This window comes from Oryctolagus cuniculus, chromosome 18, assembly GCF_051225735.1.
Source record: "Oryctolagus cuniculus isolate XC-2025 breed Fujian yellow rabbit chromosome 18, ASM5122573v1, whole genome shotgun sequence".
NCBI classification, from domain to species: domain Eukaryota; kingdom Metazoa; phylum Chordata; class Mammalia; order Lagomorpha; family Leporidae; genus Oryctolagus; species Oryctolagus cuniculus.
Genome location: NC_142884.1, coordinates 45,624,261 through 45,649,827, shown reverse-complemented (window position 1 = coordinate 45,649,827; position 25,567 = coordinate 45,624,261).

The following is a 25,567-nucleotide window of genomic DNA, read 5'->3' as shown; positions in this document are numbered from 1 at the left end:
TTTGGATTTGTGACATTGATTGAGGAGCCCTTGTAAAGGTGTTGACAAATCAAATTGTTTGTTCCAGTAGTGTTTTGCCAGAGATCAAGTCCAAAGTAATACACAGTGAATTTGTTCATTACTAGTAGGGTGAAAGGAATGATAAAATTCACCTGCATCATTATCACAGACACAAGCCCAATAAAAGAAATGTTCTGTCTGAAGAAAATGCCATCGTATGGGTGCTCCTGTGAGCTACACGGCACGGTGGTCTGTCTGGACCTGGAGGGTAGTAGATAGATTTTAAGAAAGAGAGGCAAATAAATTCATTCCATGTTTAAGGTCAGAACACTTTGCTGATTTCATGGGAAAACCAATACAAAGATAGGCAGATGGAGGTCTTGCATGATTGAAAGTAGCCTAAGACACATGGACTTGGTTGGAACAAGAGACTTTACCCACAAGAGAAGGAAGTGGGAGAAGAAGAAAAATCAGCAGGTCCTTGAGATTGTCTCTTATTCCTGTGTGGATGGGCGGACCTTCTGTCCTGTTCCCAGTTGGCCTTGGAGCCAGCATGGCTGGAGGGAATCTTGATACCTCTGCAGGACTGAACACTACCGTACCGGCTGGGAGGGTGACTTGGCTGGGAGTGGACATTCAGCCAGTGATGCAGGAGAAGTTTAGGTTGGCTCCTTCCAGAAGCTGAACGGGAGTCTAGAAGGTGATTGTGAGTGTTTGTTTAGAAGATGATCCCAGGAAGCCCTGGGCGGGGGGTGGGGGTGGGGGTGGGAGAGGAAATGGTCCAGGAAAGGGAAGGAATCCAGTGTAGGCCACCTCAACGAGTAGGTGACCATGAAGGCTCTGTCCTGTGGGCGACTCTGAAATAGCAGAAGAGTGAGGAAGAGAGAGAAGCTGAGCTAGCCCAGGACAGGAGTAGAGGGAGTGGGGAAGCTCCTCTCTGAGTAGGAATTTTGCCTTTGATAAGTCCATTGGACTGGACATTGGGATGATGGAAATGTGACTATATTGTCTGTTAGTTAGCTAATTAGGGTTCACGGGGAGTGAAGAAAACGTGGTATTGCTTTATATTCTAACTTTCCATATCACTTTGCCACAATTGATATTGCCCATAACAAGAACAGTACAAAAACAGAATCAGCTAGCATTTACTGCATCTCTTTTTGTGCCAAGCATACCTTTTTGTGTTGAAGCAGACTATCTCAGAGTTTTTGAAAACGACATTTTGTGAGCCCTTAGTCAGTGCAACACCAGTTTATTGAGTTGTGTATAAAACCAAAGAAGGCACAGTGGAATAAAACATATTAGAGCAGAGAATTTCGAAATGCAGAATTTGGTGCAAGGATCAACTTCATCCCAGCTGGTTGAGTTATGTGGGTGTGGGCATGGGTGTGTGTACGTGCCCACGTGCACCCGCTAGTGTGAGAGGAAGACAGAGCTCTCTCATTGAAATCCCTGACTTGGGTGCCGTTACCTCCATTTTCCAGGTGCAAAAAGTGAGCTGGCAGCTTACAGAAGCTCACACAGCAAAGAAGGGCCAGCGCCAGGGCTTGCCTCATCCACAGCCCGCTCTCTCCCCAGTAGCAACTGAAACCCAGCAAAGAGCGCACCAATGCTATGCCTTCACAGAGAGCCTGCGCTGGGAGTCCCGGAGACCATCTGCTCCTCCATAAGGCTCACAACTGTTCTTTTCATGTTTGTAAGAAGAGTTTGGTAACAAAGCCCATTTAATATCAAACTGGAAGACAGCAGAGTGCTTCTTGGTGCTATTGCATTGTTGATGTCGCCTTAATTTATAACATGGCAAATGGTTAGGCAGATGGCATTTAATATATTCCCAGACATAAACACCAGGCTTAAGTTGTATATGGTGTTGCTTCCTGGGCTTCCATAAACTCTGTAGGAGGTAAGCCTATCTCTGCACCCTCCCCTCGTCCTCCCCCGCCCCTTCCGCACAGGAGCCCGCGTTAGCCGCCCAGAGACCCAGGCAGGATGTGCACAATGGGAAGACATCACAGCAGAGTTCCTGGGCGACTTCAGTGAGGTTTCCCAGCTTATCCCAAAGTAGTACTGGCCTTGCCTGATGTATTTCATGTCTGCCACAAACGGCAAAAGGCGAGACAACTTCTGCAAAATGAAAGGACTCTGGTCTTAGAATTGGACCTCACAGTTCCTGTAACATTGTGTAATAAACTTTGTTTATGCAGAACAGTTTTAGATTTACAGAAAACTGAGCAGACACTACAGTGTGCTTGTACTACCCCACATGTGTGTGTGCATACATGCAAGTGTGTACTTACACACACACACACACACAGAGTCTTCACCCATTCATAACATCTTACATTAGTGCGGTACATGTGTTGGAATAAATGAGCCGATTTTGCTGCATTGTTGCTAACCGCAGTGAACAATTGGTTCACAGTCCTTTAATATTGACCTCTTAGTTTCTCTCTCTCCCAGGATCCTATTCAGGACGCCATGGTGCATCTCTTGGTCCTGGCTTCTGAGACTGCTCTTGGCTGTGACACTTTCTCAGACCTGTCGTCTTTTTGATGACATTGGCAGAATTGAGGAGTCCTGGGCAGGTGTCTTAGAACTCGATACTTTTCTCGTGATTATGTTGGGGCTATGGATTGGGGGCAGGGTAGCAGTGTAATCACATCATCTAAGGGTACATACGCCTACATGGCTGTCACTGCTGACGCTGAACCTGATCCCCTGGCCTGGGGCTGGGCATGTTTTCCCTTTCGCCTTTCCCACTGGACTCTGGGATGGAGTCACAGTACGCAGCCCACACATAAGGAGTGGCCTCTTTCATGGGACTCAGTGTCTACATGGAATTCTCTCTCAAGGGAGAGTTGGCTCTTCCTCCTCCTTTGTAAGTTAATTATTTAGATAATTATATCAGTAGGCACTCGTGGAGACTTATTTTATACTTTGGATTATAACCTAACACTATTGTATATTTTGTTGCAAAATAACTTGTTTTGCAACAAGTTTTTTTTTAAAGATTATTTATCTATTTGTTTGAGAGGTAGAGTTACAGATAGTGAGAGGGAGAGACAGAGAGAAAGGTCTTCTGTCCACTGGTTCACTCCCCAGATGGCCACAATGGCCAGAGCTGCTCTGATCCGAAGCCAGGAGCTTCTTCTGGGTCTCCCATATGGGTGCAGGGGCCCAAGGACTTGGGCCATCTTCTACTGCTTTCCCAGGCCACAGCAGAGCTGGATGGGAAGAGGAGCCGCCAGGACGAGAACTGGCACCCATATGGGATGCCGGTGCTTCAGGCGGAGGATTAACCTACTGCGCCACAGCTCTGGCTCCTGCAGCAAGTATTTGAATGTTTTCAGCTTTGGTTCTAGAGCACATTTTGAGTTGGCAGCTGTGCCCGTGCACCTGCTTCCATCCTGGCGGTGATACTGTCATTTTCGAGTATTTCCCTGGTTTCTAGCACTGCAGCACACGTCAGTGTCTTTCTTTCCCCAGTCCTAGAATCAAGCATTGCTTCCAACAGCCCTGCTTATTTTTATTGGAGAATGGTATTAGAAACCAAAATTTGGTACTAGGTGTGTTTACTGATACTGGAGTTCCATGGAATCTAGAACCTCTCAGCTGACAGAGCAGGAATGTATATAAGTGCATACACTGACTTTTGGTTACATAAGTGGTAACACGTATCTCTAACTATTTCCGTATATAATCATCAATACCTATTCTAAGATAAGCGTGGGTTCTTACTGATGTCCATCACTCTGGATCATCCTACTGTCTTGCCCTTGATTCCAGAAGTCTCCCTTACAATATTCCAGTATGCATGGACAGCAGTTTCAGACCTGTGAGCCCATTCCCTTGTTGATGAGAATGTTGTGCTTATTGGAAGTTCCCTTTGCTTTTGGTCTTTCTGACTCCATTCAGTGCTGAAGTTACTTCTGTCAACACACTCCAGCCCCATCCCGCTCTCCCACCCCGCTCCCCCTCCCCCTCCCCACCCCATTCCCCCCATCCCTGTCCTGTCCAGTGCTGTTGTTTCTTTTGTACCAGAGTTAGAATGGTCTCTTATCGCGATCTGCATTGTTTCCTGTGATCCTCTCACAAAATTGCTATTTTTTTCATATATATGTACAGAAAGGTTCACTCTTTATACTATATATTTCTATGGATTTTGACAAGTGTGCAATGTCGTATGTTCACCATTGCAGTATCATACAGAATACTGCACTCTGAAACTTTCCCTGGGGGAACAGGCATTAAGCTAGCTGTTAGGATGTGGATCCCACAGGGGAGTACCTGGATTTGGTTCCCAGCTCCAGCTCCTTACTCTAATTCTGTGCTAATACAGACCCAGGGGGGCAGCAGCGATGACTCAAGTAATTGGTTTCCTGTCACCCTCATGGGAGATCTGGATTACATTTCAAACCCATGGTTTGCGCTCTGGCCAGACCCCGGTCATTACAGGTGTTGGAGAAGTGAGCTTGTCAATGAGAGCTCTCTTTCTCGCTCTTTCTCTCTCTCTCTCTCTCTCTCTCTCTCTCTCTCTCCCCCTGGGGGGGTCTACCTCTCTAATAAAAAATAATAAAAATCCCATGTGCTTCACCACTTCATCCCTCTGTCCTCCTCCCAAATTCCTGGAAATTGTGGACATTTTTACTATCTCTATAGTTTGACCTTTTCCAGAAGGTTATATACAAATGCAATAAACCTATCATACACAGAAAATATCTGAAGCCAAAAAATGCACATAACCTGCTGGACATCCTAGTTCAGCTCACCCCCTACCCTCCATTGCCTGGCCCCCTGGGAGCTGCAGTGTCCTACCTCTGCCCTGCACTGAGAGTCAGTATTGTACTGCCTAGCACTAGTCCTGAAAGATCCAAAGATCCTACTTTTCTTCTACTGAATGTCTATCACCTTTACCCCATTGTAAAGCCGAAAAATTGCTAAGCCCAGTCATCCTAAGTGGGACCCTTTGGAATTGGAATCCTAGGCTACGTAACCTTTTCAGATTGGCTTCTTCCCCCAAAGCGATAGTCCTTAAACTTCCTCCATGTCTTATTATTACTTTTACTTACTTATTTTTATCTTATTGCCGAACAATATTGCATTGCCTGGGTGTGCCACAGTTTATCTATTCATCCACTGAGGGAATATTGATTTCTTGCAGTTTTGGTGAGTGTGAATAAAGATGCCATACACATTCATGGGCATATTTTTATGCACACAGAAGTTTTTATTTTAGTTGGGTAAATACTTAAAATACAGTTGCTGGAACATATGGCAGGATTGTGCATTGCACAAAACTGCCAGACTGTCACCCAAAGAAGCTACACCGTGTTTGCCTTCTCATTAGCAACGAAAGTGAAAAGTTCTTGTTGCAAGGATTTGGTGTGTTCAGTGTGTGGGACTTTTATGTTCTAGTTCTACTACGAATCTTGTTTCGATTTTCAATTCTCTAGTGACAAATGACGTTGAACCTTTTTTCATATCTTATTTGCCATCTGTGTATATTCTCTGGTGAAGTATCTGCTCAGATCTTTTTTCTCATTTCTTAATTGGGCTGTTTGTTTCTTTTATTGTTGAGTTTTAAGAGTTTGGGTTTTTTTTTTTTTTTTGTCTAACTTTGATTAGAAATGTGTTTTGCACAGGTTTTTTCCCAATCTGTGGCTTCATCATTGTATTTCCTTAGCAGTCTTTTTCTTAAAGCAGTTTTTAATTGTCATAAAGTCTAGTTCATCTGTTTTTTCTTTCGTTGATTACCCTTTTGTTGTCTAAAAAGAAATCACCAAACTTCAGGTCACCAACTTGATTTTATCCTCCGTTGTCTTCTAGAAATGTTTATGTTTTTCATCTGGATTTACAATGCATTTTGAGTTAATTTTTGTGAATGGTGTAAGATCTGTGCTTAAGTTCCTCCCTTTCTTTCTTTCTTTCTTTCTTTCTTTCTTTGGGGGGAGGTGTCTGCATTCAAAAGACAAAACAGCTCCAAGCACCATTTGTTGAAAAGGCCGTCCTTCCCTCTCTCCCCGTTGAATTGCCTTTGCTCCTTTGTCACAGCTCGGTTGACTCTATTTGTGTGGGTCTGTTTCTAGACTCTCCATTCTACTCCACTGATTTATGTGTCTATTCTTTTCCCCGTGCTATGCTCTCTTGATTGCTGCAGGTTTATAGTGAGTCTTAGGTTGGGTAGTGTCAGTTCACCAACTTTTTCTTTTTCATTTCATTTTGACTTTCCATACAAGCTTTGTCTACGTCCATAAAATAATGTGTTGGGATTTTGTTTGGAATTGTGTGCAGTATATTGGTCAAGTTGATGAGAGCTGGAATGTTAGCAATATTCAGAAGCAGGAGTTTAGCTTAATGGTTAAGACATTAGTTAGGACATCCATATCTCATCTTAGAGTGACTGGATTCTGGTCCTGTCTCTGCTCCCCACTCTAGCTCCCCACTAATATCCACCCTGGGAAACAGCAAATAGTAGGGTCCCTGCCACCCATGTGGAAGACCTAGATGAGTTCTAGCTCCTGGCTTCTGCCTGGTCCAGTCTGTTGTGAGCATTTGGAGGAATGAATCATGGATCAGCAGATCGGAGATCTCTGTCTCTCTCTGTCTGTCTGTCTGCCTTTCAAACAAATAAAATAAAATAATTTTTGAAAGAATATTTTTTCACATGAATCAGTTAGTTTTGAGCCCTGGAAGATGAAGGAGGGGGTAAGTTTCTTTGGCCAGTTCCTACTCCACAGATGCATCGGAGTAAAAGTTTTTGTTGCTCCACAACTCCAGAAAGTTAAACCAGGCTTGAGGTGGCACAAGCTAGACCCCCTTAGGAGGAGGAGAAGAAAAAGAAGGGAGAGAACATGTGTCCTCCCTGCTAGCAGCCAACAGAAGCAGTTGACATTGAAGTTGTCGATGCATGGAGATTCCAGCCCTCTCCACACAGAGTGTTGTGATTTTGGATGACGCTGATTTTCCTCAAATGGCCAGAGCTGTAAAGATCAGAAGCCAGGAGCCAGGGGCCTCCTCCAGTCTCCCACATAGGTGCAGCGGCCCAAGCACTTGGGCCATCCTCTACTGCTTTCCCAGGCCATAGCAGAGAGCCAGATTGGGAGTGAAGCAGCCGCGGGACTCGAACCAGCGCCCATATGGGATGCCAGCACCACAGGTGGCGGCTTTACCCGCTATGCCACAGCACCAGCACCCCCTACTCTTAACTTTCAAACCAACAGACAGGTGGCTAGGTTTGGGTTCCATTGTTGGGTGAGTCTTGCCCTAGATTATTAAAATCCCAATTCTCAAGGAATTGGAGGAGTTCTTAACACGAGGAGAACAGTCAGGAACAATTTGAGAAATCTGCATCCAAGACTGAAAATTTTATATCAAATCCACCTTCATCAAATGCTACCTGTCAAAATCTATCTAAAATAATTTTCTCTGTAAGTGCAGAAGCTATTATTTAGCTTTCCACTGAGGCAGCCCTGATGTGTACAATAGGAGGGTGGAGGCGGCCTAAATGGTGGTGGGCTTTTCTCCTGGTACAAAAAACTCTCCGGCTCATCTCTGCCTGGAGTGATTGATTCTTCTGGTTCACATGCAGCCTTGCACTCATTGTTACCATCCAACACCTGTGCCTTCTGTGGTCTCTGTCCATGGCTGGACTGCTTTCATAATATGTGATGAAAAATATGGATTGATTAAATACTCCATTTTCTTTTCAAACATATTTAAGCCACACAAATGGAGTTGTTATAAATCTAAGAACTTTGTTGAACTGTTATGTGCAGATAGGTAACCATATTTTGATCAAGTTTATAAAGTTTAGGGGCAGGCACTGGACATTACAGGTAAGACACTGCTTGGGATGTCTGCATCTTGCATCAGAGTGTCTGGGTCCAAATCTCAGTTCTGCTTCTGATTTCTGCTTCCTGCTAACGTGTGCCCTGGGAAGTGGCAGGTGAATGCTCAAGTAATGGGGTCCCTGTCGCCCATGTAGGAGACCTCGATTGAATGTTCAGCTCTGGACTTGGCCTTGCCACCACCGTTGCAGGCCTTTGGAGAGTAAACCAGCAGATGAGATATCTTTTCCTCTCTCTCATTCTAAAATGAATATACAAACCTTTTTTTGAATTATAAAATTTGGGAATTGCTACTTAAAGCAATGGCTTTGAACTTACAACTTCCAACAATCTGTCACCATTCGAGACCCTCAGACTTACTTTTCTATCATTTACCACTTCATTACTCTTCAGTTTTGTGTAGCTGTCTTGGGTAAATGTTGTTGGCAGGAAAGAATATGCCTATTGAGCATTTTATTGAGAGTTAGAACTTTTTTAGTCCCTAAAAAGAACAAAAAATTAAAAAGCATTTAATGTATGATTCTATGGGCTTAAAAGGTAAGGTGGAGCATTCAGACTTACCTACGTGAAAGAATGAGTTTGTACAATGTGCTATGCACATAGGAAGTTAGAGATTGCAAAATAACACAGGGTCATGGACAAGTGTTCCGGATTCTGGAATGACCTGAAGCATTAGTAGGGGTTAAGAGGGTTATCAAAGTCTAGAGAGACTTTGAGGGAGTCGTTTCTGCCCTCCAGGAAGGGTCAGTTTAATGTTTGACAAGTGCCTACTCTAAGTAGGGCATTGTGCTGGGCACAGGACACACCTATGGGAGGTGGTAAAAGGACCAACTCTCCTGGATTGCCGGGGACTGTGATTTCTCATGCAAACACCAGTAAAGTTCCAGGCAAACCAGGATAGTTCGTCCTCTTAGGTAGTGGTCTCTGTTCTTTTGGAGCTTGGAGCCTATGGAAGGCCACAGAGAGCCGAGAACTGTGGAAGATGGTATGATAGATGGACTAATGGACCCACATTCTAATTCTCAGCACCTGCAATAAAATGTCTTTCCAGATGAGATTTAGTTAAAGGGTTTTGCAGTGGGCGGATTGTCCTGGATTATCTGAGGGCCCTCAAGAGAGGGACGCAGAAGGGGCCAAAGTCAGAGGGGAAGGCAATGGGATGTTTGAAAATGAAGGAAGAGGCCAGGAGCCAAGGAATCTAGGTGGCCACAGGAGGCTGAGGAAGACGGAGAAACAGACTCTTCCAGAAGGAAGTGCCCCCAGAAGGAGCCACCCCGGGACACCCTGGCCTTCACCGAGAGTGACCGACCTCCGGGACTACACAAGAAGAAACGTGCATCATTTTAAATTGCTGAATTTGTGGTAATTCCTTACAACAGAAATGGAGATAGGCAATCATACAAGTGCAGAAGAGGTGGGGTGCAGTGAGCTCCTACAATAGCAGATTTCTGTAGGCCAGAAGGGGTCAGGATGAAGGGTGCCAGGGTAAGCACTTCCCTCCAGCGTGGGAAAATTCTGGGCACTGGCAAGTGCAAAATAATTCATGTGGTATGTGAAGAAAATAATGGTATTTCTATTGTTTCTCACCATTTTCCTATTTCTATTTTTGAGCATGCTATAGAAAGTAGATAACACAGTGATACATGCATACAACTTTAAAGTAATAGATACAGATAGAAGCGCAGGATCACACCTTTCCTTCACAATGGGGTGTACAATAACACACTTTTTGGAGGTGGGGGTATTTTGTCTCAAGCTTAAGCTATAGGTTGAGATTTCTGCATCCCATACTGGGTGCCCGGGTTCAAGTCCCAGCTTCACCTCCAATTCCAGCTTCCTGTTAATGTGCATTCCCGGAGGCAGAAGGGGACGGCTCACGTGTTTAGGTCCCTGACATCCACATGGGAGACCCGGATGGAGTTCTGACTCTTGGCTTTGGCTTGGCACAACCCTGATCATTGCAGGCATTTGAGGAGGGAACCTATGCTGGGAAATCTCTCTCTCTCTCCTCTCGCATAAGTAAATAAATGAATTTAAAGAGATTGTCTTTATTTTTAATGAAACTTTAATGCTCACTCATGCCTGTAGTCACACCGGGATTACCCCAGAGCCACTCCACTTGTGGTCTCCGAGACTGGGGATATTTTGCAACCTCTCCCACCCTTCACATGTGTATACTGATAAAAATTCTTCAACTCACCAAGTTGGATGAGGGGTGAAGGGCACAACAGTACTGTACATAAGAGCCAAGAGTAGTGTTTACAAGGTAAGGGGCCTGCACGTGCCGGGTCAGGCCTGGGAGTGAGCACTGGACACATCCGGGAGCTTCCCCAGCCTCCTCTTGCTCTCTGGCCACTTGCTCAGCACATGGGGAGTACTGGGTCACTGGTGTCTCCCAGCACTGATAGTCACTCCCCGGGGCCAGCCTCAGACTGAGAACTCTCAGCCATGACACTTTCCCAGGAAGCCACAGATAGGAAGTTTCCCACATCCCTGACCCCCGAGGCTCTGCGAAGGGTTTGACTGGCCTTTCTGGAGTGAGGGCTTAATTCTCGCCAAGCCTTGCGCCGGAGGCCAGCTCTCCCCACATCAGGCGCACCCTTAAACATCTGTCTATGGCGTGATTTATTCTATTTTAAAATGAGGTTTTCAAACAACTCACTATCTTAATTTTAGCAGTTCAGCTCCTTTGTATGCTAACAATACCAAACATGCAAATGAGCCACCACTTTGCTTTCTAGCAAAAATGTTTCTGTGCAAACACTTGATTTTATAACGCACTTTGCAGCTTTCTCCTATAATTAGTTGTTAAATCTATATTTGACTTTGTCTAAATGGTTGCATTGCAAGGCAGTTTTTCTTGCTTCTCACTTTGGCTAGTTCATCTTACCCATACCCATGAATCTGCCGGAACAGGGGTATGGTTTCCTGGCTAGATTTTAGACAAAAGGCAAAAAGCAGGAAACATTCCTGGCGTCAGGGTCCACTTGTGCCTGGAGACTCCAGGACTGCAGGTTTTGTCCATGTTTGCTCCGTGTGCCTCTCATCTTCCACAGAGGAGCAGACTAGCCATAAGCACCCGGTGTGTGCCTCATATCATGAAGTCTAAGCAGGTTACATGGCCAAGGTCAACACCAGTGAGTGGGCAACTATATTCTTCCTGTGACACTGAGCTTGGGGAAGACAGAGAAGATATTTGGAACAATGGTCTGATCCGTTACAGATACCCAAAGAACCCTGGAGGAGAATCTCAGGGCTAAAACAGTTCTTGCCTTCAGGCAGCAAGGCAGCAAATGTTAACTGAGTGCCTGCCTTACACTTAGCATGGATGGTGTGCTCCTGAAATAAGAGTTGAAACAAAAGGGGGTGGGTTTTAGAGCATTGGTTAGGATGCCGCTTGTGAGCCTACTTGCCATATTGGAATGCCTCATTCAAGTCCTACCTGCACTTCTGATCGCAGCTTCCGGCTAATTCACCCTCTGGGAAGCAATGGGCGATGGCTCAAGTGGTTGAGTGTCTGCTGCCATGTTGGAGACCCAGGCTGAGTTCTAGGCTCCTGGCTTTGGTGTGGCCCATCCCTGGATCTTGTCAGGGATGGGGGTGAGTGAATCAGCAGATGGAAGATCTTTGTCTATCTTTCTCTCTTTTAAATAAAAAAAAATTCTTAAAAAAAAAAAAGTTTAAACTAAAGAAGGCATGAAGCTCCCCTTAGGTGACTAAAGCTACCACTGAGGCCAAATCCAAACTCAGCAGTCCCCTACAGATGTTGAGGCCTGTAGCATATCCCATTTTGCAGCTAACATCAAAGAATGCAAAGGCATGGACACAGACTTAGGTGTAAAATTAATACTTATTAGAACAAGAAAAGAAATCATGGCAAAAATCAAAACCTGACAAATAAAGAGAGGCCCAACACAGAGGAAAAATAAAGTAATACTTTAATTAATTAACAGCTTGGTATGCCCCTGTAATACACTCTTTCCCCTAGAATTGTGTTTGTTCCCATCTTTGCCTCTCCCAGCGATGATGGCTTTTTAATGCTTTCTATAGATGAAAGAGAAAGTTTTTTCTCTACATAGTGATCAAAAACATTAAAAATACGATACTTGGGATGTAAAAGCAGGTGACTTCACACAGAGATGTACTCAGTGAAAGATACAAGTTTGTACCCTTCAAACCTAATATTTCTGATAAGTTATGTTTCATGAGATTCTCACAAAAATTATAGTAGGTTTATAATTATAGAGTCAATAAAATGTTGCTTTACTGAGAATATTCTGACAAGAAAGAACTTCTGTTTTGACTAGGAAACAATGGAACAGAAATTCCAGCTTAGAAAAGTGCACATCTGATGAATAAAGAAGATTTCACAGATTAGCTTCTGGCTCCCTACTTACAAATTTCTTTTTGCACTTCTCTGCTGCCCTCCTGATTCTGTGGTCAAGCACCCAAGGACACATTTGTGCACCTGCAGTTTCTGGTCATGATGCAACTGAGCTAGCCAGTGGAGGTGGGAAGAGTGACCTGGAGCCATAGCAACAGGTGAGACAAGTAGCGATAACTAACTCTGCAGGCACCGTGACTCACACAGGTATATCTCGCCACATGTTAGCTAACGGTACTTCTAACCTCGTGTCCCTTTGACAAGTTTCTAAAAATGTCCAAAGCAACTTGCAGAATGGAGGACAAATGGGAGTAGAAAAAGACGGGTGTATTCCCTGATTGAAGTTCAAATATCGAATGTGGCCAATTTTACAGGAATCTGTGACCCTGTGAGTCCACGCTGGGCTTTCTCTACGGATCGTAGGAGGAAGCTGTTTCGCAGATGAGGAACCCTGAGAATCGGGCTTCCTTCGGAGACTCTGAAAGGTTTTGAGCTGCATCTTCATGTGGCTTCAGGCCCAGGATGGCAGGCCTCTGGAAGGAACCATTCCTGTGGTATGCACTGCTAACCACAAAAGGGAGCCTCCAGAGACTCTGCTGTCTTCCTGGATTCCGTCACAAATGACTTGATTGTCCGAAGTCACTGTCTCTCCACTTGCAACCACTCACTTCTTCATTTAGTCTCCATTTCTGGCTTCAATTTGTCCTCTGAATTTGGCTGCATAGACCATGAAATCTTTGAGGAAAGCCTGCCCTAGCTTTCTCCGGGCTTTCTTTCTTGGAGAATTTAGGAAATTCTTCCAAGACAAAACACAGAAGGCCCAGATATAAGGAAAAAATGCTCACACTCACTGGTAGTCATGAAAGACATCACCTTGTTTCATAACAATGACAGAAGATTTAAAATATCTATAGCTTCAGGAGCAGACACAGTTGCTGGCAAGCAAGTATCATCGTATGATATTACCGGAAAGGCCTGTATGGGACTGTCAGCATGTATAATGTGCGCTGATCTATGGACATTTATATGAGCCTAAGAAATAGATTCAAGGTACTCAAAGATGCATTATGACAACTTATTTTATTGCAGAACTTAAAAAATGAAAAAGTTGCAATAATAAATTTTCATCAATGGGAAACAGATTAAACAAATTATGATTCATCCATACTGAAGAATAATCTGCAACTGGTTAAAAACCTGAAGGATATTTTGACCTCGAAAGCACAGTGTGTGTGGTATGGTCCATTTTTCATGGATGAAGAAACGTTGCACAAACAAAATAACCTCTTGGGATCTCAATTTCCTCATTTGGAGAGAGCTGCTCCCACTTCCCAGATGCTGGTGAACTGAAAGTGATAATGGAGGTAAAAGAACTCGATGAACTGTTAAGTCTTGTGTAATTCTGCCATTTAAAGTACATCAAGTGAAGCCCAAATACTTGGCTTCATATGGGATATCTTTTTAATTCTGGAAGTTGTTTATTGTCTATTAAAGGCAGGCTTCAAAATAAATTGCTTTGCTTTCTGTTGGAGCAGACTCCCATCTCATAGATACGTTGAAGCATACCTAGACTGAATACCGAATAGAATAGTGTGCCAGCGCAGGGTGAGTTAACAGAAGATACTGTGCCAGTCTTGAAGTCTTTGTTAGTGCCCAGTCACACTAAGGACTCCAGAGTGACAGCTGGGAGGCCTCTTCGTATTATATTGGACTATTATTTACACAGTCATCAGGATGAAAATTTTTAGTCCATTGCATTTCTCACACTGTTATTTTTATTTTATTTTTATTTGAAAGGCAGAGAGAGAGAGAGAGAGAGAAATCTCATATCTGTTAGTTCACTCCCCAAATGCTCACAAAAGCCAGGGATGGGCCAGGCTGAAGCCAGGAGCTGGGAACTTAACCCAGGTCTCCTATGTGGGTGGCAAGGCACCAAGTACTTGAGCAACCATCTGTTGCCTCCCAGGGCGTGTAGTAGCAGACAGCTGGAATCGGGGGCAGAAGCCATGTAGGGAACTCAGGTTCTCCGAAGTGGGATGTGGGCATCCTAACCCAAGGTCTTAACCACTGGGCCAAACACCCAGGCCAGGATGAAATATTATGTGAAAAGAACAGAATACCAAAATAGAATGCATACTATGATTACCAACTATGTGGAAAAGAAATATTTTTAAGAGAGGAGCCCCAGGAGGCAAACACACACAAAATTGAAAACACTTGGTTTGTTTGGTGTGGTGATATTGTGGGTGACTTTTTTTAAATCCTAGGACTGTTAGAATGTTGTTTCAGGCAACAGACATTTTGATTACTTAGATTTCTTTTAAAGCCGAACATCTTTCCATTATAGAAAAATAGGAAACTAGAGACCAACTGGGGGAGAAAATGTCTCACAGCCATCAATAAGTGACAATCAAAATTCATAGGTTGTACCTTCATTGGAATGTTGCTACTTTTTTGATTTTACATTTTGAAAGAATATGTCTTATGTATTTTGAGTCTTAGACCTACCATTTGGATCTTTCTTTCCTACTCAAGAGCAAAATGTCACAAGGAAGAGTTTGTGTTTGGAATCAGTGAGTTCTGGTTTTGGTCATTTACAAGGTCGCCCACCTCCTGGGCAAAGTACTTATTCTCTCTGAGATTCAGGTTCCCCGTTTATAAAATGAAAAGATTCTTAGTCCACTTGCCTACATGAATTATTTCATGTGAACTTTACAGCTCAATTCCAGATACTTAGTAGGTACTCTCAGAGTAGGACTCTAGAATATAAAATAAAGGAAATACGTAGGGGAACTGGATCTGGTCCAGGAGATCAAGGAAGTCTTCCAGAAGAAATGTCATTGGATTTGGAATTTGAAGAATGAGGGAAGGTTTACCTGGTAGAGAAGTGGGGAAGGATTGAAGGAAGACAGGGGAGAAGACAGATTACTTAAGATAAAGGGAGGGGGCAATGCTGTGGCATAGTGGGTAAGGAAGCTGCTTTTAGTGCAGGCATCCCTTAGGGGTGCCAGTTCGAGTCCTGGCTGCTCCACTTCTGATCCAGCTCTCTGCTATGGCCAGGAAAGCAGTAGAAGATGGCCCAACTCCTTGGGCCCCTGCTCCTGCATGGGAGACCCGGAGGAAGCTGGCTTTGAATGAGCCCATCTCCAGATGTTGTGGCCAATTGGGGAATGAACCAGCAGATGGAGAACCACCCCCACCCCCTGCCTCTCTCTCTATCTCTGTATCTCTGCCTTTCAAATACATAAGTAAATATTTAAAAAAGAGAGGGAGAGAGAGAGAAGAAGAGAGAGAGAGAGAGAGAGAGAGAGGTGTTAAGGGAATAGCATACTCCGTAATTTACACAAGGTGTCAGAGGCAGAAGGGACTCAAAATGAAGTCAATGAAAGATGGGGCCTGGAAGCAAAGGGTGGTATTATTCATAAGAGGGTGTGAAAGTCAGCAAAGGCAAGATGGTGCCAGGCCCTGAAGTCCAGGATGAAGAGGTTGGGCTTCGTCCTAGAGAACATTGGAAATTGCTCAGAACATGTTCATTACAATTACAGAATACTCAACATGGTACCCAACATGATTGGTCACGGTTTTGGAGGCTCACAGTCCAAGATTGGACAGGTCGCATTGATCCAGCCGTGTGCTGAGGCTGGAGGATGGCAATGGTGGAGATCACAGGGTGATCCAGGAAGCAGAGAGCGGCTGCACCCACCCCAGCTTTCATAACTAACCCTGTCCATAAGAACTAACTTCCAAGGGCAAACTTCCAATGACCTAAGGACCTCACATCCCAGATACCATAACCAGATTAGGTTTCCCGCCTGCAACACCAACAACACAAGACTCAGGCTTATACCTTAAATGTCTTCATGATTGTGTTGGGAGCCATACTCTGTTCCAACAACAGCAGGAGACTATGATCAGATCTGAGTATTTAGGAGAGTGCTCCAGCTAACATGTCAGGCATGGCTTGGGAAATAGGAGCACAGTAGGTATTGGGAGACCACGCAAGAGGCTGGTGCCAGCTTCCTGGCCAGAAATGGCCATAGCTTGGAATAGTCGGCTCTTCCACCATGAGTTTCCCCATCTGAGTAAACCAGACACCAACACTGATTTTGTTACTGGTTGCTGCCTTAACCTTTGGCTTCCAATCATTTCAAAATGCACTTTACTCAGCCAACCTTGCAGCCTGGTGTTTAGAATCTGCAGGTGTCCAAAAGCTGGATTCGAAGCATAAGGAGGCATATTTGTGCTGAGCCTGAGAAAAGTTCGGAAAGTGCTACCGTTGATTGAGAGGGTTGACCTGCAGGCCCGCAGCAAGTGCCCTAGGTTTATATTCCAGACCACCAGCCACTGTAATTATACATTCACAGGCCTCAGCAAGGCACAGTATAGATGCTCGCAGCCAGAGTCTCTGTTATAAAGGCTCTGGTCTTGGTTGGTTATTAACTATACTGTACGAAGCCTCATAAACACCTTTTTACACATACAGTGCAACCTTTCGATACAACAATCAAATGCTTTTCAACAAATTACAGTCTCCTAGAAAAGAGAGCCCTTGATTACTTCCCAGAAAGAGGTGGAAGGAAACTTTAGACAGAACTCGTTCGAAGCCTGATGTTTAGAACTGTGTTTGCTTTGGGCTGGAAATGCTAGCCTGGTGTTCAGACCTTGAAGAACTCTAGGGAAATCAGTGCCAATTAATCCAAACCTGGCCAGAGGAGAAATCAGACCACAGAAATAATTTAACCAGCACAGTCTACTTTATAGATGAGCATAATGAGTCCAGAGAAGAGCACAGCAGCCATGGGCAAAGGCCGCCTGGGAGCTCAGAGGTGGGACTGGGACAGAAATTTCACGACCAGTGGCTGACAGCTTCCTTGAGTATACTTGACAGTGATGTTCAGCTTCTCTTTTGGGTAAAGTTTTGAAGCTAGGAGTCTGAACTCTTGGAAAAACGATGCTGAGTCCCTATCCCCCAAACACCTTCTCTTTCCATACTGCTGGCTTTTCTCCCGCCCATCACCCTATTTCTTCTCTTCCAGGAACAGATCTTTAGATTTCATAGACCAGTAAAATTTGCAGACCTAAGGTTGTGAACTTTTTACTTTTCCAAATAAGGGCACAGGAGAAAAAGAAACCAAAAAGAACCACCCAAGATACTATGGCAATTTGTGATCACCAGCTTTCACATAAGAAGAGGATCATTATTATTTAAAGAGAAGGAAATGAGAAAGGAGAGGAAAGAGAGAAGTGATATTGGCTGTGCCGGGGAAGGTGAGGGTGAATTGTGGCAGCAAAGGGACCCAGGGGCACTTTCTGGGGTAGGAAATATTCTCCATCTTGACTGAAGTGGTAGATCTGCAGGTTTGGGTATAAGTTTAACAAAAGTCATTGCAGTTCCTCTGGGTGAGTTCTGCTAGTCTAAAACCAAGAACAAAGCAAAATATAAAGCAAGGAAAAGCCCCATGTCTTGACCAGGCACCTCCTTCTTGGAACCAGACTTGTCTGTGAGTGTGTAGCTGGACTGCAGGGCACAACAGGGAAGGGGCAGTCAGTGATTCCTCACCCTTGCACCCTCCCTGCCCACATCCCATCCAGGAGGATGCTGATCCAGAGTGTTCAGCTCAGCATCTCTGATGGAAATCAACCAAAGACAGAGCCAAGAACTCTCCCTCTCTCTCTGTCTTTGACTTTCCTGTGAAGCCTTGGGAAAGAAGCACATACCCTCCTAGATGTCCCCATCCTTGTCTCCCTGTTGAGAAAGTCATCGGCCTCCAGGGGTAAATGTGGGACTCCTGCAGCATGAGGAGCTAAGTGAAGCCATAGATACTGATTTCCTTAGTTCCATGCTTTCCTCTTTGGCTTATAAAATGTGAAACATCAAGGCAGGTGAAAGAATGCTGATTTAAAGATCAGAAAGGCCCAGCTGTCAATTCTGCCTCAGATGCTTTCTAGCTGTGTGATCTGGGCCAGTGACTCCACCCTGATGAAAGTCTCTGTCCTCTTCTATAAAGGGGAATCTTGACATTGCAGAGACACTGTGAGGATGGGATGAGTACGTAGAGAGTTGCCAGCTCAGGGTCTGCCACGTAGTAGACTCAGGATAAGTGTATAAATATTATCGTAACTTCTCCTTGACATTTTTTTTCCACAGTTCTTAGCAGCTAGAAGGAATGGGAGAGCATGCACTGGAGGCCCAGTTTCCTGAGCTCTGAAACAATAGGGATTAATTGGAAGAGCCATGTGAGATGCTTCTCCCCATGCCTGGCATGTGACAGGTGCTCACTGAGTGAGAGCTGTCCTGTGTGAGCAGAAAACTCAGCTCTCCTTCAGCCAAATGCAGCTAGCCACGAATAGTCACTTTCTGTCAGTCAATACATATTTTCTTTTTTAAAAAAAAGATTTATTTATTTATTTGGAAGGCAGAGGCAGGGAGAAAGAGAGAGAGAGAGAGAGAGAGAGAGAGAGAGAGATCTTCCATCCATTGATTCACTCCCCAGATGGCTGCAATGGCCAAAGCTGTGCTGATCGGAAGCCAAGAGCCAGGAGCTTTTCTCGGGTCTCCCACGTGGGTGCAGGGGCCCAAGGACTTGGGCCATCTTCCACTGCTTTCCCAGGCCATAGCAGAGAGCTGCATCAGAAGTGGAGCAGCTGGGACTGGAACTGGCACCTATATGGGATGCTACACCACAGTGCCAGCCCCAATCAATACATATTTTCTTGCACTTTCAAAATAGTTAAGTAAGAGTGTTGACTGCAATCCTCATGCGAAAACATGTTGTAAAATCAGAATTTTGTTTTTCCAGTCTTCTTTTGTTAGATAGACAAAAACACTGGTAGTCTGATTGGCAGCTGCTCACTCACTCACCAGGAAGAGGGTTGCCAGGTTGCCAGGAAGAAGGCTGAGTCCATAACAGGTGCTCCATGAAGATTTGTTGAATGAATAAACGAGTTTGTGAAGAAAAGAATGAATGAAAATAATGCATCATGGCCTTTTAAATTCTTTACTCAACCAAATATAGTTATCTATAAACAGCAAGCTGAGGCCAGGAAGCAGGTATAAACATTTTAGAGAGATTGTCAAGTAAATGGTGGCAGCTGGAAACGCAAGCTTGGCTCATTGCTTCTCTTCCAGTTGAGTCTGGGTTAGGCTTGGTTGGCTTTAGGCAAACTGGGAGAAGCACATGCTATGTCTCTGTAACCGCCAGAGTACTTCACTCATTAACATGTCCCAGGATCGATGTCCCCCAAATTACTAAAAAAGGGTTACAACCTACTTAACCTCCCTTCTCCCTTAAACCAGAATGTAAAATTAAACCCATGATGATCTGCAAATACAGGCTTGCACAAAACCAAACCAAAGCCAACCATCAACAAAAATAAAAATCAGAACTAGCATCAAGACTCCTTCTTATTTGTGCTTGGGTTTTAAAATTCCACAAGACAACAGGAGTACTCTAACTGGAGCCTGGGAGGAGGTACAGAATGGCCAGTTGCTAGTAAAACCGAAAGCATTTATTTATTATTTAATTTGTTTGCCCAGGAGACTTCTCTCCTGATGGAACATCTGGTTTTCATTGTAGCCCAACTTTTACCTAATTGTACAGCTGGGGAGATTAAGGCACTAAGGGTCACAGGCCGAGCCCAGTCAGGACCCAGCCCCCTATGAGAGCTTCGCCCCTTGCTTCAGGGAAGAGACCACACTCCTTGCCTATGGTCCTCCAGTGGAGACCTATAAATAAGAAAGGAATTATGCTTTCAAGTTCCTGCACTGCCTCCTTCTGATTCTCATTAATGGTGGGGCTGGGGGAAGAGGGTGGAGGAGGGGTCCCTGGGGATGGAAGATGCAGGAGGAAGGAGCAGCAACCACAGAGGTCCCACAGAGAGAAGAGTGATACGGCACTGCTCTTCCAGGGTCCTTTGTCGGAGTCCAGCTCCACTGCCCCAAGGTGGCCAGCCCAGAGCAGGCAGAGCTCCCTGCTCCAGCCCCGCTCGGGACAAGGAAGCGATTTCAGCTGTCACATCTGGAGGCTGGAACGGAGCAGGGGTTCGCTCCAATCTGGAGCAGAAGCTGCCGCCCAGGGACTAGGGGAGATTTTCTTCCTTGGATTTGAATCCGATCAGCGTGACTCTGGGCAAGTTGCTTAACCTCTCTGAGCCTCAGTCTCCTGACCCCATGTGATCACTGGGAGGATTAAATAAGGTGATTTGTGTGAAGTGCTTGGTACACACAGCAATGCCTAGTAAGCACTTAAAAAAAGATAGTAGTAACCACTCTTTAAAAAGCAACTGAGAAACCATGCTTTATTTTACATCTATTTTTTTAAATGGGCTTACCTTCAGGGTTACCTGGAGAATGCTGTCCAATGAACAAGGATTAGGGGGCTGGGTTGAGTCTCAAACCATGTTCTTTACTGGAGGTGGCACAATATCTTGATGATATATAATATATATAATAGCAATCAAGAAACTCAAAACCTGTCTATTGAGAGAAGTACTCATAGGGAACCTACACTCAAGAAGTAATTCAGAACTGAGTACCTGCTGTAGCCAAGGTGAAGGGTACTCAGGTCAAATTCAGACATCATTAGGATTAGAATTGTTAGGGAATGCTTCAGGGAAGCATTGGGACTGGATCTGGGTTTTGAAGGATGAGTAGGAGTTAGAGCACCTCCCGTAGAGCATTCCAGTCAACAGAGTAAGCAGTGGCATAGTAGTGGGCTTGGACTAGAGATGGGATAGGAATAGTGAGAAGATCAACATGCAGACAAATGGCAGACCAACAGGGGCCCTGGGGTCAGGGTGCTGCTTTTCAGGAGGCCTTGAAAGCCAGGTAAAAGTGGAGTGTGTTTTCTAGGGCAAGGGGCTGCCATGGGCTGCAGTGCTGGGGAGACCATGGTTCAAGAATACTTGAGGAGGCCCATGTGCATAGAACAGAAACTGGGATGCCTTTGATGGGCCGGGAATCATGCTCCACTTTCCTGTATTTCTTGTATACCCTACTGTCCTAGGCTGGGGTACACTCCAGTGGATCTGCCCTGGAAGCTACCTACCTTCCTGCCTGCCACATAGCTTCCAACTATCCAAGCCTGCTCCAATGTCCCAACTTGTTGATTAGTTAAGACTCTCAGAACAATAAGGATGTAAAAAAATTCAGCCTTGGAATCTCATGGCCTGTTCAGCAGCTTGAACATCCATTGTTTAGATCACAGATTTGTGCACAGGAGGATAAGACTGAGTCTGGTTCAAACACTCATATGGGATGCGCAGAGCAATTTGGAGCCAGGTGGACTATTAATCTTCTGGCTTTGGAATCACTTGATGCTTCTTGCTTGTTTACTTTCTGGAGTGACAGAATAGGAAATACACCTGCTTTGGAACGAACAGACATGGAATAGCTCCTTGATTCTTCTGGTTGTGTTTACCCTCAGCAGGTCGCTGGACTTCTTTGTCCATCATTTCACTTCCCTATAAGATGACAACTTCTTGTTTCCAGATAAAATGAAGTTGTGATAATTAAACCAGCTTGAAGAGGAATTTGTGAATGTACGGTGAGCCTCTGCCATGCAGTGAGCACTGCACAAGGTGCGAGAGGCGAGTAGGGTGGGAGTCAAACAATTAAGGCTTGGGCGATGGCATATTTCCTTAAGCGCACTCTACAGAAAACAAAGAGGAGGGATGCTACCTGAATACATATATCCTAGGCCATGTAATGTGTGATGTGCTGAATGAACAGAAATTCACTGTAAGTATTCGCAAAACATGTAATATGCTAATTAGTGAACAGTTGGGATATTGAGAAGAGAGCAAATGTTTCTCACTTCCTTCATGCAGCTCCACAAAGTATCTCAGTCTTGAAGTGAGAATGTGATACCCACCTGCTGTCCTGGACAATGGGATGCTGCTGAATCATGGACCTGGACATAGAAAAGAAGCCCTCTCCTCTTTGCTAACAGGCCTCTGTCCTCAATTTGTTTCACTCCAGTAGCATTTAGTTTAAGGGACATCCAACTAACACAAATGAAAATAAATTTAAAGAAGATAAAGCCATCTGTTGCTTCTTTTACAAATATGATTTTCAGTGATTATTTGATAAAAAAAATTAGAGTGTTGAAAATGGCACTCTTAACACTCGATGCCATGGGAGAAATCTTCTGACATGGTCTTTCATGATTTTCATTTCCATTTTTCATCCCAACTCTGCCTCCAATCTGCACAAACCTACCACTCTCATTAGGAATATATACTGACAACTAGTTTCAGCAATATTATTAAACCATCTTGACCCAAGAACAAGTCAATCATCAGTAGTATCACATAAGCTGTTTTCTCCTTTGCTAATAAGTTATACTACATACAAGAGGGTTTTGTTACCAAGTCTGGTTCCCACATCATGGAAGTTAGGTCTAATACCACAAATCCACCTGGTTTATATCTGAATGGCCAACAGAGAGTGCCCAAAGTGGGCAAAGAGGACAGTGATACCTCTTCCTTCTCCATTCTAAACAACTGCAGAAGGAAAAAAGCGAGTTCCAGCCTTAAATATTTGATCATGCTCGTCTCTGAAAGGGTAAAAGTTGTGCTGCTATGAACCTTGCTTGCACAAGGGCAGGGAGTATTATCAAACACATCCATCATGGTGGACATATGAGAAGCTTCATGACCCTGCAAGTGAAGGTCTGAGCCTAAGCCTGTGGAACTTCCAGGAGACCTTATTGTGAAAATATTCCTGGGATCATCTCATCTGGTTCTTTCTATTCCTGTACATTTCAGCCCAACTTGGAGGTAGTCTAGAGAATTAAGATAGATGTATAGAGAGTATGCTTCTACTGCCTTTAACATTGTAGGCTTTTAAGCAAGACCTTCCATAGTCAAAAATATCTTACCCAGTCCAACACATCTTTTGGAGTCAGCATGGAAGAGGCATTCCAAAACAGCAAACCAGCATAGAATGGACTCTCTTCCTAATTAGAATGGGGAAGAATTAGTGAAGAAGTCCCCACGTCCACCTTGGTCTAATCCCCACTTAGCTTACTATCATTCCTACTCAGAATGTCCTGCTACCTAATCCTGATATCTCAGCTTCCTAAATAGGACTTTCTCTTCCTATTTCAGCCAACTCGTGAGCAGCCCACATCATCATGATCAACACACGATCTTTTCTTGTCATTGTCTTTCGTAGATTTGCATCCCTAAGCTTGGTTGCAAGTCTCATGAGGATAAGACTTAAACTCCTTGACTATGGATAGCACCTGACACTATCACAGACACATATTCTTTTATAGTATTAGTTCATTCTTTGGTGCTATCAACCAAACTTCTAGAGAAGGAAAGAGTGTGTTTGATAGTGTCATCTGTTTGTCTGAGGCGTAGAGCTCAAGTTAAGAGAACAAAAGAAGAGTCCATTTTTACTTTCTGACCATCTTCTCCATTATATACTTCATTTCATTAATATATTACCAACCTTCTACTATCATTGTACCAATCTAGTTTAATTTTTTTCCAGAAACATGTAATTCATTCTCTCTCTCTCTCTCTCTCTCTTTATCTTACTCTTCTATCCTTTTGTTTTTGGCTGAATGATTAATGCCAAAAAACTTAGTTCCCTGAGGCTCACTCTATGTCCAAGGTGTAAAAAGCATGAGAAAGGATAATGTTGCAGATACTGGTGTCTGATTGTAAAAGGTGAAAAAAAATCTGTATGCTTGTCTTTGACAATTCACCCCACATAAAAACAAGTGTCGTGCCTTGTAGAAAGAGAAAATGCTAAATCTGCCCTTCAGATAATACATCTCTGCCTAGGGAAGTAGAGATTGGGGGGCAAACACATTGAATCACTCCTTCTTTCATTATTTTTGACATTGATTTGTCATTAGGAAAATTTATTAGGCTCCAGATTAAATTGATTTGAAGAATCATTAATTCATGGGATGAAGCAAGAGCCATTTGGCCTCCCCACGCTGAAATGAGGCAGTATTGATAAAACAAAGGGGAAAATATCAGAGCTGTTTAAAATCCACCTTTTCCTACTGGGACAAGTATTGTGAACATAATTTTGGGGAGGATATTTTAACAGTCAACTGCAGGCAACTTTTAACCAAAAGAAGATTTTCCCAATATCGAAATCAGAGTGAGAGATGGATATTAATTTCAGAGAGGTCATGCAGAAAAAAAAAAAGAAAGTTGTCAATTGATTTATCTTCTCAAACAGGTAATAAAAGACAGCCTCCCTCCTTGCCCCACAAAAGTGAACCAGAGGCTCACTTGTGTGTACCTCACTCTCACTTTCCCAAATAACTACCCCATGCCCACCATGCTAACATTCAGTCAGATCACACACAACAGCTTCATTTAAAGCACCTTACCCTAATTTAAGGCATATGTATTGTTTGTTGGATTACCTCTCCTATCTCTTACAAATTACCCTGGGAAATAAATTGCTGTGGAACATACCATAAAAACCACAAGCTTCCCTATATTTTCTCTTAGTTACCTTATGCTACATTTTCAAAAGCAAATCAAGACCAATGTGCACCCCCACCACTGTATTAAAGAGGACGATTGTTTGCAAATGGTCAAAAAGTCTAAAGGAACAAAGGAGATTTACTGGTTTGGAAAAGTCCAGAATTGTAAATGGGTTCAGGCAGAGCTGGAAGTAGGTGGTCAGACATCACCACGGGAACCCTCTTCTTCCTGCTTCTCTCTCCCTTCTTCTTTCTTTCTCTCCTCCTTATTCCCTCCCTCCAGTTTTTGGCCCAGGTAGGCTCTCATATGTGAGGACTCATCAACTCTAAACTTACGTCCTCTCTAGAACTAGTAACCCCTTTGGAAATGACTCCTCCCCCCAGGAATTCCAACACAAGTCCATGAATTGAGTTTCTTTTCCTTGGAAGAGAACTCTAAGCTCTCATCTATTCACTCTTACATCCGATTTTCTTCCTGTTCACCTGTGCATCTCTAGTGCCTCCTCAACTATGTGTTAGGTTTGGGGGAACCCCACACACCCCCTCTCCTTAATCACCTCTCTTTTCAAAAATGGTTCTTTATCGCTGATACTCTAAAAACACAGCCTCTAAGTGTTGCTATTGCAAGCATTGATCTTTGAGGCAATACAAATGTGGTTAATTTCTCCAGAAATTCCTCAAAATGGCTTGATTTTCCAGCCCAAAGCAGAGACCTAGAAGACAGAGACCGACTGTAAGAAAGGGTGAAGAGTTTGCAGAGCTAGGTTTACAATTAACTTTACCTCTCCTGACACTCAGGATCCCCTGGAGTGCAGAGAAGATGCCAAAGAGAGGTCCCCAAAATGTTCCAGTGGCACCGGAGCTGTGTGCCTGCTTCT